Raw genomic sequence first — 17,178 nt, 5'->3', positions numbered from 1 at the left:
ATCACTAAAATCCTTGATTCAAAAATCTCGTATGCTGGCATGCTACAAATCCAAATCTGAATATGGAGGCTCTGGCTCAGCTCTGATTCTAGAGGTAACTGAGTACTACCATAGTTCTCTGACTTATTTATGTTTCAGATCAGTATTTGATAATGCTTACACATTTTGTATGTTTCCTTTGCATTAATATTTCTGCTATTTGAAACATCACCAGTAATATTAGCAACTAAAGTAACTTTAAACACACTAATTTGGTGTTTTGGATTTTTAATACACTTATTATCGGTGTTGCATTTATTCAAAGATCCTGTGTTCCTTGGACATACCCAGTCATGTCCAAGGAACAGATCTTGTATTTAACAACATGTGGTTATGGTTCACCAGGATTGTCTCAAAATCAATCTACATTTTCAGGATTATTAGAAGAAATAATTTTGTGAATAATTTGTAACGATGAATACAGCCATAAAAAAATATTATTAATTATATTATTATGACAATTCATGGACAGGATAAAACTATTTGCCATACATTTTTCTGCCTAGCAGCATTTGTGCAGTGGTGATTTTTCCAGATGACAGAATTTACACCTGCAATGAAGATGTTAGAATGAGAAAGCTATTGTCAGAGTAGGACCAGGAAAGAATGTTTCAGAGCAGATCGGGAGATGGACGGTCCTCAATCCTTGTGTTTACCCAGTAAGAACCAGGTATAGTTGCAGAAAGGCTGCTATTTGATCCTTTGCTACAGCATCCTCTAATTCACAGCAGATCTGACTTCCATTCTAGGTCAAAGATAGGTTTGTATTCTTTTTATATTCAAGAACTGATGGTGGCACTGTGGAGAAGCTGGTAGAACAAACCAACATATTTACTTACCCTGCCTTAAGCTAGGTTTTATTGAAGTCTAACACCATGCTCTAAAAAGAACTGCCTGTTCTTTTATGTAATGGAAGCGACTGAGTTTTTTCAAATGTTTCTGGGATATCTCTTGTACTTTTTTTTTTTTTTAATATATATATATTTTTAGACATGTTTATGTCTATTTTTGAGAAGAAAATTCAGTGAAGGAGTGTAGTTGCTCCAAGGACACACATAGGTTACCTGCAAGAGTCAACAACTCAATAGACAATACTAGGAAGTGGGAAATACGAGTCCTTGTTTGTCTGATTTGATGCAAGGACAAAACACTTCAGTGTCGGATGAGTTTTGTAGCCACAGAGCAACTGGATATTGTAGCACGAGGACTCTGTCTGATTTACATCCTGCATCAAAGAAACATTTCCTGGCGGGAGTTTCACAGACAGAAATGAATTTCCACAGAAAGTTTCCATTTGGTCAAGAATAGGCCCACATATGGCTTGCAAATTGTTCTCACTGATTGTGGCAAAGTAGTTATTAAAAAGAAGGACATAAACTACATTCATCACCTAGAATGTATGCTGTTTTTCTTAGCATGGATAAAGAGGTGTAGTGAATTGTAGACAGGTTGCAAATGCTCTGAAAATTTCTTCTCAGGAAGCTGCCTTAGCCAGAGTCCGTCCCATGCCATACGTGCTTTTCTGAACCAGCTATCATATCCATCACCAAAATCTAATTCTATTGGAAAACAGTCATTCTTTCCAGGACACAAGCATTTCTGTTCAAGAGACCATCAGGGTGTTTAGTATTTCAATACATACTTACACACTGGTGCAATAAAGCCAAAGCTACCTAATAAGCACTGTTGCCAGAAATCTGAAGTAGCTACGTTATTACTTTGGGTTAAGCCAAGTGTCTGATGTTTACCTAAATGCAAGAACTTTGTTCTGTGCTTCCCTTGGACTGGCATTGCAGCTCCAAAGGAATAATTCCAAGAACAATATATTCCTGAGGGGGGCCTTCTAAAGAAACATGCTGTGCACCTTTATAAAACACACTGAAATAATTACACAAATTTATCAGCAAAGGACACTGTAACCTAAGCTGACTACTGCCATGTGGGCCAAGCATGTCTGGAGTTCAATATTCAGTATTTTGAGATATCTTGTATCTAGGGTTTGCTTTGATGAGCAGGCACCCTGCTAATATATCATTTAAATAATAGGTCCTTGAGCAGAGGGGCTTTAACTTCAATGGTCTTGCTGCTTTACTTGAGTCAGCTCTATAAATACTTCCCTAGATTAAATCTCTTGGAAATATGTCAGATCTATCATTTGGATGTAAGTGATTGAAAATGGGTTCTTATACTCTGGATATGAAACTCAAAGAAACTTTTTTCATGAGAAAAAATTACTAAGACATCTGCTGAGTTTAGGATTTAAATTGTGATTTCTCTTAGAGATCACATGCCAGGAACTGAAAGACATATGAGTGGTGCTCCTACCAATATTTAAAAGCAAACAACAAGCAACAACCGACCAAAAAAAAACCAAAACACACACACACACACACAAAAAAACAACCAACAACTCAAAGTGCCAAGTCCAAGAAAATAGACATAGGTGATTTTTTTTGGAGTTTGTAGGAGACATTATAGCTCCTATAATTCTGTAATCCGCATTACATATGAGATTATTTCAATTTTTAAATAACATTTGCAAAGGATTGTCTGGGAATATTCTCCATCTACAAATTAACACATTTAGGTTGGAGTTTTGATGCTTTCCTAAACAAGGGACACAGGAAACTCAAAGAACAGGACATGTTATTGCTGGACCAGCAGCACAGTATTGTGGTGAAGCCTAGAAGCCGCAGTCATAATTCAGGTACTACACAAATACAGAAGGAAAGTTTTACACATGTAAAGACTGAATCAGAGGAGAGAACAACTTAGGTAAATCAACAAATATTAGAAAATATATATTCCTCTGGGCAGGTTGTCAAGAAATGAGAGATTCAGGGCTTTCCTCAAATGCATCTTGAAACTACATGATGTAGCACAGCAGACATCAGACAAAGCAAACTATCTATTTGCTAAAATAAATTTAATTCTAAAATCTCCTTATCCGTAGACTCTTGACAAGGCTGCAAAGTAACAGAAGAATGTTAACATCTCTTCTATTGGAAATTTGTATCTATACCTGCTCTGTGATAGGAGGAAAAGCAAGGGAAAAATTAAAGTAAGTAGAATCTGAAAGCAAACACATGGAAAATAAATAAACAAATAAATAAAATAGCAAAGTAACATAGCTTTTAAATGTGGAAGTAGAAGTTAAATTAATAATTTGTGCTCTGTCAAACAAAGAAAGCAATAGGAAGTGACAAGTCTTCAGAGGAGCTATTCCTACTTTTACCTCTTCTTTCCCTGTATTAATTTTCAGTTTCTTTCAGTGGAAAGAGTTGGCTTCTTTTTCCACCTTGTTTATTTTTTCCCTTTTCTTTTGGTGAAAACATGTTTCCTTCCAGAAATCCACACTGCCTTCATCTTGGCAGAAACTTCACACTGTCCTTAATCTCCCTTCACATTTATAAAAGACAAGAGGTAAAGAATGATTTTTTTAGTTTGAGGTAAGACTGTAACTAGTGTAACTAGTGTGGCCATTGTTTCTCATTGGTTATCCAAATGTCCGCTGAAGACCACTCCCTCCAACTCCGCAATGATCTTAATAGAATTATCTGACTGAATGTCAGCCTCTGAAGGAAATAGTTATATTGTATGGTTCACAGTGCCTGCTTTTTCTGCTACTGCTTCAGTAATAAACATATTATTTCAATGACTGTTAGAAACAAATCCTGTGGATTTCACTCAGCAAAACTCCTGTTGACTTCAATCAGCTTTCCCTGGGCAAGTTTTGAAAAATGGCTTCGGTATTTGGCTGAAAATAAACTACCTGAAATGTGTGTCTTTTTCAAAACATTAATAAAATGTGTTGATTTTATGTACTTTTACAATTACATCTTTTAATAACTTTGCCATGCTCCCCCCCGGTCCCTCCCTCCTTCCCCCTCATCATTGCTGGAACTAAATGTCCTTCAGGCATTTAATTTTTTCCAACAATGCCAGGACCAAAATTCCTTTCTCAAGTGTTTGTGAACTGGAAAAAATGTGTATTCTGGTTTCTGGCACATGCATAAGCATAAGTTGGCTACTTTTCCTCTGCATACTTTAATGATCATAATAGCTTTCCGTTACTTGTTGATTCCTGTTAATACTGTGGCATCAAAGGAGCACAGTCAAAGAAAGGTTGTTAGAACTCAGATTCACATGTAGCAAACAGAAAGTTAGATTTGTAGAGTTTTAGAGCTCAGTACAATGGAAGGCTCCTGTTGGTGGGTCAAGACGTGTTACTGCAGTAAGCTCAGTCAGTGGTGGTGTGTGGCATTTGTACTACAAGTATGTACAAAAAGGGGAAGATAAAATTTGACACTCAAATTCTGTTTCAATTCTGGATGCACCTGTTCCTTGTGAATGGCAGATGGATACGTGACAGCTGCTTATTTAGTCATTTAGACCTGGAGATGGCTTCTGGCTACAGCTGGACAAATTGAAAGTGCTGCAGAAAAGCAAAGAAAGAAGTGGGCTAAATTCAAGTATAAGATTGTTTTTCTGAGTCTGATAATAAAGCTCTTGCTTAGTATTAAACAAAAATTACCTTTTTTTTTTGGTGACTATTTACCATTGCAGGAGAACATGCAACATACACAGTGTGGTAGTGTGAAGGAAGAAGATTGAACAGCACAAGAGCTGGTATTAAAGTTGGAACATTCTTGCTGCCTGGATCATGTCTTTTTCATCAGTGCAGATGCCTGATTAAGAGCTGTTTATCCACAAATTATATTTTTGTCCCTGTCATGAAAAACAGCAAATGCTAAAAATAAGTAATGAAGGCTGTTTTGGCTAGCTTGCAGAATACCTTCAGAAGTTCATCTTTCCACTGGCTAAACATAACACCTCAGCAACCTAGCCCAGAAATGGACTTTTAGCACACAGTGATCATTTGATCATACAAGAACTGTCAGGCAGCACAGGCTGTGATAAATGCAGCAACCATTCCTAAAACTTTTTTTTTTTTTTTCAGTACTGCTCCACATCCTACTGCTTCTGCTAAAATTACTGCTCTGAAAGTTTTTCTGAGCTAGTGGCCTGTCTCCCAGCTCAGAAAAAGCTGGGAGACACCCTTCAACCTTTCTTGTTCAATCCTCCTTTTTAAATCAATGGTCTTTTTCTGAATATTTTCTTGTAACTAAGATACAATACTGCACTGAAATAGACAAATTGCATTAAACTGCCTTCCTGAGTTCTTTTTTCTGTAAAGGAATTGACAAATTAAAAAACTATCTTTAAGTTTTGTTCTCCATAGCAATTCTCATACAGTTAGGGATGAGGAACTGAGCTGAGAGGACATAATTATTGAGATAATAATTGTTTCCTGCTGCTCGAGAATCCTACATAAACTGACAGTGGTTATAATGAATTCCATGGTAAACTCCTTCACTTTGAAGGTAGCACAGGAACTGATGTTCACCAGTGGGAAGAAATAATATACTGTCGATGATTTCTCAGCTGGATATGCAAATACACTCTAGACAAATTCCCATGATAAGGTAACTGAATTGAGAACCTCAGGGAGATAAAGATATTTCAAAACTTTTAGGCAAATCAATACGGCTGCAATAGGATCTACAGGTACAAATGAAAGTCTACTGCTCTCACTGCTAGATGTCTTGTGTAATTCACCTAAGGTAATTATACCTTATAAAAACTTATATAAGGAAGGACAATGGTAAAATTTAGCAAATCTCAGCTAAATGTCAATGGATAATTATGCCTCTTGGTCATTTTATATGCTTATTTAAATAACAGTAGGTGCGTTTTGGGGTACATTATATGTTCCCAAAACATTGATGTTTTGGTCAAGAAGTAGCTTTTCAATCACTGTGTTCTAAGTCTTTCTTCCGGAAAGGATTTGGGTTCACCTTTTCCATCTGATGCATACTGTAAGAGGATTCTGTAAGCAAAACTTCTTTTAGAGGGCTGAATTATGGTTTTGTTCTGTATCCTTAGTATTTACATTCAGTTACATTGCTTAGCTGAGTTTTCAGTTAGACATATTGAGTTGTTCTTAATTGTTTTTAGTGGGTTTTTCTTGCAAGCTCATCCTTGAATTTTGTCTTGAACTTGGTGCTTTCATTAAAAGGAATAGTACCTGTGGTGAAAGTGACTGCAGTTCTTTGCCAGACTAATTGGAGAGAGTTTACTCTGCAGGCTTTTGCACAAAGTATGACTTATGAATAAACAGGTAATTTTAGCATTTGTAACTCCAAGTTACAAATCATATCATCCCAAGTTATGCCTTAATTACAGATAGAACTTCAGCCTCTTTGACTTGATCTTGCTGCCATGCATCCTTGCCTAATACTGCAATTGTATTCATGTTTGTTTTGTTTTGTTTTGTTTTGTTTTTGAATATTTGCCCTGGGAAGAAGGTGCTTCACTTAAACAGAAACAAAAATAAGAAAAGTATTCCATTTAGTTTTCATAGTTCAGTTGGATAGATCACAAAAAGTAAATAACCAATTAATCATGTAGTTTTTGAAACTTTTAAATAGAGAACCTTTAACAGAAATAGAGAACCTTTAACAGAAAATCATGTATTTTTAGTAGATATAATACTAGTCAATGATATCACCATGAGTCAACCCATACAATACTATTCCCCTGGAGACTGCATAGCAAGAATCTTTTTTACCACATGTCAAATGTTTCTCTTTGAAACTGCTTTTGTAGACTTGCTTGTGACATATGTCAAGCAACTAACACAATAAGGAGAAAATTCCTTCTTATTCCATGCCAACTCTTTAACTGGGTATGATGTTGTGGAGGTATTTCTGATGTTTTTAAGCAGCTAACAAAACACAGAGAAATCAACACTGTGACTAATTACAAAATAAACATGTCTCCATATTTTGGAGCTTTAATGCTCATCCTGGCAGCTTCCAAGGTTGCCTTTTGTTTACGCAAATCCCCAGTGTGACTTAAATTCAAGAGCTCAGGTGCACAATACAAATTAAGTATGTCTTGGCTATACTGAGAATTCAAATAAAATTCTAACATTTTTTTAATATGTGTAAGTCTGCAATTTTATTTTTCTAAAAATGGAATTGTGTTACAATTAGAAATTCTTTTAAGTCTGCAAGTATTTAATAAACTATTTCAAGTAGATGGTGCTCAAGGATATGTAGCATTATTCTTGAATAATAAAAGTTCTTCCCATTGTGCACTGTAAACGGTTTGCATTTTGCAGTATTTCAGGTAAAGTTTTTAACAAAGCATACCATTGGCTTTGCAATAATAGCTATACTGATTCAGGAAATGACCACTTGTATCCCTTGAAGCAAATATTCAACTTACATAAAAGTTAATTGAAAATGAAATATTTAACATTTGGAAATTGTTTTCAAAATGCTAATTTGCAAAGCATTTATACATGTAAAAGTACCATAAAAAGTGCCATAAAAACTTCTGTGCATGACCCTGTAACTTGAAGAGCTTATATTTTAATGGAATTATTTTCAGGTGATTAAAATAAGCTTCTGTCAAGATGATGGCTTAGGGAGATAAGCTGTTAGGATTTATTGCTTGGCTGCAAAACAAAAAGCTTTGTCCTAAGTTATGCAAAAAAAATCTCTCAAATTTAAATGGTATTTTCACTGACATTACTCAACACTAAATTGTGGCTAGTGAAATATTCAGGGGTTCTAGAGAGGTGGAGAAGAATCATCACTTTATATTAGACAAGATAATTTTTTAATATATACTTATTTGGTATAAGTGGGTTTAAATAAAAAGGTATTTCAGAAATTTCAATTCATCAGTTACCATTAATTCTCTGCTCTTTTTACTGTCTTAATAACTGCGACATAACAGGAGTAAGAGTGTCCCTTGTGTCTTTCTGTGTATGTTGTTGTATATGATGCCAGCATCCTACATTAAAGTCTCGTAAGTAACTTATTTCTGAAATATGAATTATAGGGTTTATAGAGAACTCTATGGAAGGTGCTGCTCATTTATGTGTATGACAGTTCACATATATGTATATTAATGGAACTTTTTTCATCTTCTGTCATGCTTTTTATTGCCTTTTATGAAAAGTGTTTCCTTCATAGCTTGAACAATATTTGAACAAGAATGGTGTGTAGCTCTGCATTTTATATAGAATCATAGAATCATAGAATATCCTGAGTTGGAAGGGACCCTTAAGGATCATCAAGTCCAACTCTTGACACCGCACAGGTCTACCCAAGTTCAGACCATGTGACTAAGTGCACAGTCCAATCTCTTCTTAAATTCAGTCAGGCTCGGTGCAGTGACCGCTTCCCTGGGGAGCCTGTTCCAGTGTGCAACCACTCTCTCTGTGAAGAACCCCTTCCTGATGTCCAGCCTAAACTTCCCCTGCCCCAGCTTAACTCCATTCCCGCGGGTCCTGTCGCTGGTGTTAATGGAGAAAAGGTCTCCTGCCTCTCGACACCCCCTTACGAGGAAGTTGTAGACTGCGATGAGGTCTCCCCTTAGCCTCCTCTTCTCCAGGCTGAACAGGCCCAGTGCCCTCAGCCGTTCCTCATACGTCTTCCCCTCCAGGCCTTTCACCATCTTCGTAGCCCTCCTCTGGACACTCTCCAACAGTTTCATGTCCTTTTTATACTGTGGTGCCCAGAACTGCACACAGTACTTGAGGTGAGGCCGCACCAGCGCAGAGTAGAGCGGGACAATCACCTCCCTTGACCTACTAGCAATGCCGTGCTTGATGCACCCCAGGACACGGTTGGCCCTCCTGGCTGCCAGGGCACACTGCCGGCTCATATTCAACTTGTTGTCTACCACGACCCCCAGATCCCTCTCTTCTAGGCTGCTCTCCAGCGTCTCGTCGCCCAGTCTGTACGTGCAGCCAGGGTTTCCCCGTCCCAGGTGCAGGACCCGGCACTTGCTCTTATTGAACTTCATGCGGTTGGCGATCGCCCAGCTCTCCAACCTATCCAGATCCCTCTGCAAGGCCTTTCCACCCTCATTCGAGTCCACAACTCCTCCAAGTTTGGTGTCATCAGCAAACTTGCTCAAAATGCCTTCTATTCCTACATCCAGATCGTTTATAAAAATATTGAAAAGTACCGGCCCTAAAATGGAGCCTTGAGGGACCCCACTGGTGACCGCCCGCCAGCCTGACGCAGCCCCATTCACCATAACCCTTTGGGCCCTGCCCGTTAGCCAATTGCTCACCCATCGTATGATGTCATTTCCATGAAATAATAATCTCTAGTGTAATCTCTAATAATCTCTAGTCCATAATTTATACTCTTCATAAAGACGCTCTTCAGTGTAAAATGAGCACAGTCTTGGGTTCTATCTTTTCCTGGCTAGACCCCAGCTATATGGGTTTACCAAGCAATTGCCTTTTCTATTTTGTATGTTGCTGTCACTGTGGAAGGATTCTCCTCTGCTATGCAATCAGGCAAGATGCTTCTTTTGAAATCATGTTTCTTGATATAACTAGTTTTCCAAACAAGCTACAAATCAACTTGCTTTAGAGAGACCACTGCCACCTTTCTTTCAATAAGCAGCAAGGATCTACAGGCATGTTTAGAATGCCAAATGAGCAACTGCTGGATAGGCTGAGTCTGGGCAGTTACTCCAATCATGTCCTCCTGCTCTCTCTCAGTTCTCTGTGGGTAAAATGTTGGTTTTATTAAAGTCAGGAGGAGTTATGCCTTTAATATGAGGAGGTCCAAAATATCAGTTCATAAATCTGAAACTCATTTTGTAGTGTAAATGTCTTCCAGACAGCACCATGGCAGGCAGGAAGTATTGTTTTACCTCCATAGTGATTGACCTGAGCTTTTCCTTCTGCTTTACAACATCTAGGAAGCAGTATCTCTGAGAGCACATGTACATGAGCACATAATAGAGAGAGACCAAATGTCCATCTTCATAACACTGCTGAGATCCTATTTGCCTTCTGTGTTTCAGGTAGAAAAAAAAAGAACACTTTTCATTGAGACTGGGCAATTGGATTGAACTGATTTGAACCCTCAGCAAGGTTTGCACGTATTTGGAGGTATTTTCATTGACATTCATATTCCATTTTGTTGTTACATTTCCCGTTTCTATCCAGAGAGTGAGGTACTGATATATTACATGAAGTAGGGCTCCTATGCAGTTCTTACCCTCAGTAGAACAAAATTCCAAGAGTATAATACTTTGTAATGGTGTTTGGAGTAGAGAGATTTATAAAATACATTTGTGGAATACATCATCATCATCTCAACTTTAGGATTCTGATTATCTAAAACAAGTCTCTGCATCTCTAAAGACTTGCCTACCACCTATTTTTTTCTGAGTTGTTATGATGCCTACCAGAGCCTTTGTAGGGACTGGAATTTTATTCTGAACTGAAAATATTCACTGCTTCTTCTGAGCTGTATCTCAGTATAGAACTACATAAGAAAACAATAATCTAAAACAACTTTCATATAAAATGAAATAGAATTAGCTATTGTGGCTCAGCATCTGTTAGATGTCCTGTGCCTGAGGTCATTGGCTCAGGCCTTGACAACACAGATGAGATTAGCTTGTCATTCCTGGTGTTGAGTTGCAAATGTCTGGATTTGGCTTCTACTGGCAGTAGCTCCAAGGATAGAAGGAAAAACAGCTTATAAATTCTTCAGAGTTCTTTGGATCCAAGAGTCACTTTTTCAGCTGGCTTTGCAAGCAATATTATTTAAGTATTTAAAAGGTACTGGGAAGCATGAGGATAACTGAAGAGTAAAATAAGGAGTGCAAATAGTAAAAAAATAAAAATGTTATGTCTAAAGTTAGAATCACTAACACAAACTTTATACATAATTATCTCCAGTAAAGTTTCTTGTCACTCATAACCATTATTTCTTTACTGTGAGGGTTAATCATTGTTCAGACAGACTGTTCACTGCTTTGGTTTTGTTTACCACTTTTTATTGCTTATTTTCTTGGAATATATTCATGAAAACTGAGCAATTATAGTTTACTAAGATTTATTGAATTTTGGCCAATAAGTTACATTGACTCTTTTTGTTGGCAACACTTCTAAAATGTCCAAACCAAAGTTGACTGGGGAGGGCAGGCAAGGGATGACGGATTTTTGTTCCATAGAAAACAAAACAAAACAGTAAGTCAAGTTGTAGAACTTTTATTTGTGAGGGTGAGGCAGCACTTATTGTTCCTTAGTAAATGGAAAAACGTGAAGCTACTGAAGTTTTGCACAACCTTCACTGTAATGGCTCTCAGATCTTGTTTCACTCCAAGCTGATAAGCAGTGACAAAACAAATTAAGTATCTGAGAAGGTACTCCTCAAGCTACAGAGACATTTAGATTTCAAATTAATTGATTTTATAACCTCTCCATTAGAATCAGTCCAGGGATTCTCATGTCTCTTGTGATCCTGAAACAAAATATGAATAAATCTTATTGTCTTGACTTTGATAGGACTTTTTCATAAGTACCTAGTCATTTTTTATGGTGACTGCTGGTTTAGTGGATTGTTTTTGTAAATTTTCTAGTTTTATGTTAATGGACTTGATTCTCTGGAGCCTACAAAAGTCATCTCCTAGAATCTGTGCCACCAAAAAATTAAACTAAATGAATGAAGTTATCAACAGCACAAAGCAACAAAGCTTGCAAATACAGTTGTTAATTGCAAGCTTTCTATGCTTCATCTGCATAAGTATTAGTCAAAAATAAATGCATTTGCAAATAAATATAATTGCAATGGAATAAACTAATTCTTGGTATTTAAGGCCTCCTGTATAACAGATATCCTTATGTTTCACCTGATTATCAAATAACCTGTGTGAAGGAGACTGTGTTTGGTACACAATTTCATCAAATTTTCCTGCTCTATAGATGGCTGGTCCACAGCCAGTATGATTCATTCCACAGAGTGAATGTATTTAGGACCAAGCTTACTACAAGAATCACGTTATGTCTGTTAATTCTCATCCAGAGAAATCTGGAGATGATTCTTATACAGTCTTGAAGTTAGTTTCTAATTTTTTATCTCTTGTCTCATGTCCAGATATTTAACATGCGCTAAGAAATTCATGGTGTTCCCTCCAGTTGCAGTGTTTTATCACTGGTGACATTTATTTTGGAATTTTGCGGTTGGAAGACATTGACACAGTGAGCCTCAGAATGACCTGTAGCAGGGAGCAGTCTGTGCAATATGGGGCAATAGCTCAAATTCTGTGAAGGTTTAGCTAGTCAATAAAAAGAAGCTGAGGAACAACAGCAGACCTGAAGTTTAACTATTCTCGTGGTCCTTTCAGTTCACCAACTACATTTAACTACAGGCAAAAAGCAACATCAGTTAAAATGTTTATGTTAGTCTCAAAAAGTGAAAAACAGAGAAATCTGAAAGAGCTGTTTATCTTTTTCTTGATGTTAGAGAAGATCTACAAAAGTCTAGACAAACAGCCTTTTCCTGTACATTTTTGCTGCACACTCTGCTATATACTTTTAGCTCAGTTCTTTTGATTTTGTTAACTGCAATGATTTGTGTGAGTTTTACAATATATCCAGTGATGCTCCTGCTCCTGCTCTGGGGGATTCTAGTGCTATTCAACCTTGTTATTTGTATTTTACAGAATTTTACGTTTTTCTCTTTGTTTGTTTGTTTGTCTCTCTGGTGTTTTTCATTTCAGTTGTACAATTAATAAACGTCTTATACGTGACAATCATTACCTCTGAAAACATAAGGCCAGTTTTCCTATTTGAGTAGCAGCATAAGCAAGGACAGAGCAAAACAGGTAAGGAACCAAATAAACTGTAGTTTGAGAGATCTGGGCTGTCAGACCACCAACTAAACAGATGTCAGAGGCCAGAACCCCCCAGCTGAACATGTCTTGTCACTGGGCCTGAAAAGTTCAAGCCTGGGCTCTGAGAGCAGCATCCTAGCTGCTCCTGAATGCAGGACTGTGGCACAGGGGAAAGCAAGCCTCCAAGAAAGCAGTTCCAAACCAGGAAGCCTGCATGTGATGCTCTACCTCTGGTTATATAAAGATTTCAGGCATTCACGTTTCACAAGGATGAACTCACAGTGACTTGTGAGTAGTGTGGCTGAACTGCAACAACATAAGAAACCCATTAATGTCACTGGAGCTTTGGCAGACAGGTGCACAGGGTCTTTATTCTCCTGATGAATGCTTATTATTAACATGTGGGTGTCAAGCTAGTGCTCAGCACAGGGAAAAAATCATAGTGCTAGCTGGAGCCAAGTGCCAATGAGGAAGGTGTTGTACAAGCTTACCTATAAAATAGTGCCAAGGCTGCACAACTGTGACTGGCAAACCCCTTCCTATTTATTTCTCAGGGTTTTCTTGAGTGTTGTTTATGGTTATCCTAGAGTGATGAGATTGTGTTCTTTCCTGATCTAATGAAATAAAGATGTGTCCCCCCAATTAGCTTGATCAGGGCTTGGAGGGAAAAACATAACCAAAAAATGGTTCTCAAACAAGCAGTTAGGGAAAATTTCAGAACCAGTTAAAGTTGTATTTGCACTAGTGCTTTTGCCTCGTGTTCCTATTCCACCCCCCCCTCCACCCCCCCCTTTTTACCTTTTTTATAAGATATTTTATTTACTAAGACAAGTAAAGAAAAAGGAGGAAAAGGAAAAGAAAAAGGAAATACGGAAAAAAAGAAAAATGGTAACGGGGGTTAATGGCAATCAATCATCTTTTTTTTCTAAACATTCCCAAGCTGGAAGACAGAGATCTTACTCCATGAATCCATCTATTTAAAAGACAAACTGTCCTTTTTTCCCCACCAAAGAATTAAGGGTGAGTGTACCGGGAAAACACTGTTTTGGGGATATGACCGAATAGCACCATATTAGTCTTCACACACTGATCTGCAGAGCTGTGGGAAGCAGGAGCCAGGAAACGTGATAGTAATGAAGCCAGATACTGGCTGGAGCTGAACAGTTCACAGCAGAACCACGGGGTATAAAATTAGCTGTAGTCATTCTTCGGCATAAATAAGACTAGCTAGAGATAAATAGCAATGATAACATCTTGCTGTGCTTTCATTATAGTTACAGCAGAGTTGCACTGATATAATTGTGACAAAAATTAGTTTCATGAATTTGGTATTTGTAGGTGGGAATTCTGATCCAGGCCTTGGAAAATATGTACAAAGTCTTGGTGAAAATAACTAAATACTCATGCCTGGATACCAATCAACAGAGTTAGGAAGTCTGAACCATGCTATTGTCCCTTTGTTTGAAACTTGCTGATATTTTTCCTGGAAGCAGAAACAAATTTCATCCTTGAACAGTTGCAGAAGTCTGCAGTAGACGAAAAGATTTGTCAGTAGACTTTTTTTTTTTTTTTTTTTCCCAAAATAACTTAATTCTTCATTATTTATTTATTCATTTATTTATTGAGAGGTTGGAGTTATGTAAAGGGGTGGGTATATGATTCTATATTCTATTTTTCTTATTCACTTCCTTTACTTTCTGCAACAGACCATTGGAAAAGACAGGGCTAGACAGGCTCCTGATCTTACAAAAGTGGCTTGTTAATGCCCTTACCTTCTGAAGTGCCTCCTTTTGCCATTGTTCAGGATACTTTTGGTTAAGTTCCTTTTAGTGTAAATAAGCCTTTCTTTAGAAATGGTTTTCAGTTACTCATGGTGCTTCACATTCAGTGGAACGGCAGTGAGGGAATTGAGCTGAAATGATGACAGATCCTATTCAGGTCATCTTCCACCTGTTGCAGAATACTTTGGGGTGATAAAATGTATTCTGATCATCAGACCCATAGTTTCAACACCCAGTCACCAGAAAGCCTTTTGAATGGAAATGTTTGGCTCTTGACACCCAATTTCTTTCTGGCATTATTTCTGTGAAAAACTAAAAATGATGAAACTTTGAAAATTGCTATGAAAACAAAATACATGCCCTGCAGACAGCTCTGCCGTCTCTGCTTCAGGCTCCCAAAGAAGTATTCTTAAAGGCTTGCATTGTATTTAAGCTGTGTCAGAGTATTACATTGAATTTTTTATTTTTATTTTTAGTCAATGTGGTTAATATCTATTTATTTATTTATTTACAGCAAGGATGCCTAGACATTATGAATAAGTATTGTTTTTAAATGTGCCTGAGTGCACAAGTGTACACAGAATTTTAATGTACTGGTAAAAAATAGAAAAGTTTCATGTGATGTGGAGCCAATGACTTGAAAGGATTCAGTTTCTTCTCTGAGTGGGATTTATTTTTTTTCCTTCAAAGTATAATTGGAGATTGATTGTGGAGAGGGCATGGGACCAGCTGCTAGCACCTTGGTTCTGACCCACTCTGTGTACTGTGGGGGTGTGATGCCATCACCTTGTTCCTGCTTTTGGAGAGCAGGCACTAAAGGGCTGCCCCACAATATGGTACTTTTTTATAAAGCTCAGTTGATCAGACTTCATACTGAGAAGGGAGTTTCCCCTTGAACAGATGCAGACAGCTGCAGCTGGCTACAAGTTTTATCAGCATACCTGCTTCAGCCTTTATAAATGTTACATCACCCTCCTCTGAACTGGAACTAGTGTCAGTGCCAAGAGGAAGTCAGTACAGAAAGAGTTATGATTTTACATAAAGGAAGACTCTCCAGACAGAACTTTGAAGCTGCAGGAAATGGCAATACTTATGAGAACAATTTTCTCACAGGAATTAGGCTAAAGATGTTTATAGGGTTTTTCATTTGTTAAGATAGTTTAATGCCATAACAAAGTTATTTTTGTTGAAAATATTTAGACGCACTTACAGATAAGTAATAGATTACATTCCTCAAGGAATGTGTTTGTGTGATTTAAGCATTATCTTTATTTTATTCTGAAAAAAAAAAGTATATTTTTAGTTTATTATTAATTTATTAGCAGCTTACTAATAGAAGGATATATTGATATAATAATAAGAAAAGTGGAGGATGTCTTAGACAAAACAATTTGGACATCACATCCAGCTAAAAAATACCAAATGCTTATGCATGATATATTAGGATACTGACTTCCCAGGTTCTTTCTCAGAGGAAGGAAGTTTGGGGAAGTCCAGAAAGTCTTGTGTTCAAAAATTGTTACATATAATATCACTGTTTGGTGATTTGGGGACAACTGCAATTACTTTTCATACACCTACACTAACTAACTGGTATATTTGAACCAATGTGGTGGTTCTGCAGCAATGACAGCAGAAGATAAATTTTGAAATAATGTGGACCAGTGCAAGACTTGGCTAAAACAGTAGATTTCTGGGTAACAAGAAATAGCAAATCTCACTCTCTCTATTTCAAATCAACTCTTATTGTGTTTTTCTTTTGTTTACAAATCTTAGTTTATTTTTTTACTATTTCCTGTAATTATGTGCAGCATAGACTCTATTTGCAACTCCTCCAGTGATATCTGGATTATCTCATAAAATGTTTTAATTGGAGGTGTTCATTTTCTCTTGGTGAAAGAAGGAATAATTGGAAATGATAACAGAAATCTCAATACATCCTGCATTTGGACAGACATCTCTGAAAAACAGAACAAATATCAAGTTAACTCAGTGCACTGTGGAAAAACAATCACACAGACAAACAATAATCTTGAACTGAGAGTTAGCTATATAGACACTGACAATCCATAGAAACCATGACTTTCTTGAGGAAGAGAAAGTGGGGGATTCCTTAGCTCATTTGTTGCTGCACTTTGTAAAAGTCATTGTGTATATTGTCCTGATCGTTAAATGGATGGATTGGTAAATGCTTCTCTGTGACTGGGTAGAGCTCAAATTCAGAGAATTTCAGAATGCTGTTTCCGAAAGTCTGTTCTCGGACCAACTGAAACTACATTATCTGCAGTTGCTTTGCCATTTGTGATTAGTTATTCTGCATTACTATATAGCAGCGAAATCACTAACAGATTCTTAAGAATGTAATGTAGCAGCAATAGTGCCAAAAATAAAATGAAGCTTCTGTTATAAATTGACTTGAATTCAGGGTGGCTTTTTTGTATAATGCACAATTTCAATGCCTGTGGTACATTTTTTGCTGTAACTTCACCATGTGCGGCATGGAATGACTGCTGTTTGCTCTTGTATAGGAATCCATCAGATAATCATGAAGATGTCTTCTTCAAACTGTTTGGCTTACATGCAATTTCTGTAAGACACTATGTTTTCTGCTGCCAGAAATATGTTTTATATG

Source organism: Anas acuta, chromosome 5 (assembly GCF_963932015.1).
Source record: "Anas acuta chromosome 5, bAnaAcu1.1, whole genome shotgun sequence".
Lineage (NCBI taxonomy): Eukaryota > Metazoa > Chordata > Aves > Anseriformes > Anatidae > Anas > Anas acuta.
This window is presented reverse-complemented; position numbering follows the sequence as displayed.